Genomic DNA, 1,977 nt, shown 5'->3' with positions numbered 1-1,977 from the left:
TTTTTTAGTAGAATTTTGTTTTCTTTTTCTTTTTATTGGACCTTCTTGAGCATCATGCGAACGTTCGCATGATGCATCACGTTGAGCATCATGCGAACTTACTTCATAAAATTTGTCGTATTCTTGTTTAGCATTTTCAATGCCAACTTTCGATAGACAGTCGCATTTGCACAAATACTGACGAAACTCTTTTTTTAGTTTCATTTCTCCTTTTTGTGTAAAGTATGATTTATTTTGAATGCAGTGTTTTTTGCGGATTTCTCTATTCTGACTAGGGAACTTTCTCTTTCTCCCTTTTTTTGGACGGCCCTGATATTTTTTTTCTTTAGATTTTACGCCATTCTTTTCCTTATCATTTTCTCCTTTATCGGATTGCTCCATCTCTACTATATTGTTATCTTCATTAATATCTCTGTTGACAAAATTTAAATCTTGACGATATTCTTTCCGACCCGACTGTCGGTCTTCTTCTTGATTTTGATTATCATCCATTACTCTTACGTCACCTATTTCATTTTCCTTGTTTGAATATCCATCCGAATTACTTCCTTCCTACAAATAAAGTAAATAAAAATTTAGAAATCTGCTATTTATTTGGTTTTTTATACCTCATAAATTATGTCTGGTAATTTTAGATTAAATTCCACTTCCCGAACCGTTTGTAAATCGCTGTAAGTCTTTGGGGAAACAGCTGCTGTATGAGTACTTTCTTTCTATAAATAACAATAAGTAAAAATTAACAAAACTTAGTTAAACATTAAAACTTATAATAACATACCTCACTAATATCTGTTGCTGAGTTAAAATCAACTTCCTGTAACGGTTCTAAGTTGGTATAAGTCTGAAGCGAACTTGTTTCTTGCCGAATACCTTCTTCCTATAAATAAAGTAAATAAAGATAAACAAAACTACTGTAAAAATTTAAGTTTTTAATTTACACCTCAAAAATAATGTCTGGTAATTTTTACAATACAAAATAACTTACTTTCTCCTCGTTTGTTATTTCTCGAGCACGGTTTAAAATTAGAGCAGTCCTCTGCAACATATTTACACGCTTTTTTAAACTTTTAAACACAACTTTTATAAAAAATATAACGCGACACTTTTTATATTGCTCAACAGACTGAACTGAATTAACAAATTAACAAGACGGAAACAATGCTGCCAAAATCCCGCCGATTTCCGTTTTTGCATAAGGCAACCAAGCGCCAATATTATGTCGCATAGTCTTATTATGCTAAATCTAAGTCACTTAGTCGGGTATTGTCAAATGTTTACAGACATTTAGTCGATTTGGCGTTTAGCTAAAAGTAAAATATTTTCCAAAATACAGATTTCTAGGCTTTGGTGATTTTTTCCCAAATAGGTAACGTCATTACTTGATAGATGGCAGCATTATTCCAAAAAACTTGAATTTGGCGCTTAGTCGAGTTATGCATAACGCGGTCCAATTGTAATCAATTATGTTTTCAGCAACCCAAACAAAGTTGATATTGACAGTTGGTGACAGTAAATAAATATTTGATAATGATCATTGTTGATTAGCGTTCGAACAACCGGCCCTTATGTCATATTAATTTCATATTTTATTTGTGAAAACTATTAAATATTTAAATATCTATCAGGTCTAGTTTGCTTACATAAAAAATCTGAAAAATAAATAGGAAGTTTTTTTAAAATATTAAAAATTATAAAAAAACTTGTGTCAAGAGGTGCAGTTCTTGTGCAGTTTGTTAAATATCATAAAAGTGATAAATGAAGACGTAGTGTTCAAGCGAAGAACAAGAATTCTGAAAAATAAAATTTAAGATTAAAAATTATAGAATTCGTGTGTTAGAAGGTGTAGTTTAAATATTATAAAACTGTTAAGTGAAATTGTATTGTTTAGGAGCAGAAAAAAGAAGGTAAGTACTTTTTTATTAGAGTGTAATTTTTGGAATTTTAAGCATCTTATCGTTAAATCGTTTATCGTTAAAT

General features: G+C 30.2%; 1 long non-coding RNA gene across 2 annotated transcripts; it reads right to left on the bottom strand.

The window, feature by feature from the left end:
• Positions 1-362: 362 nt before the first annotated feature.
• LOC126884558 (uncharacterized) lies at positions 363-970 on the bottom strand. Of its 2 annotated transcripts, XR_007698089.1 has the most exons (3): positions 779-970; positions 609-713; positions 363-552 (listed from the first exon to the last, which is right to left on the bottom strand). It is a non-coding gene; the product is annotated as an uncharacterized LOC126884558 (long non-coding RNA). The 2 variants fall into 2 exon arrangements; XR_007698088.1 differs by lacking the exon at positions 363-552 and having other exon boundaries at positions 575-713.
• Between the last annotated feature and the right edge of the window lie 1,007 nt (positions 971-1,977).

The sequence above is a fragment of the Diabrotica virgifera genome, chromosome 5 (genome assembly GCF_917563875.1).
Source record: "Diabrotica virgifera virgifera chromosome 5, PGI_DIABVI_V3a".
Lineage (NCBI taxonomy): Eukaryota > Metazoa > Arthropoda > Insecta > Coleoptera > Chrysomelidae > Diabrotica > Diabrotica virgifera.
Note: the sequence above shows the minus strand (reverse complement) of the source record. Positions and strands in the feature narration are given on the sequence as shown.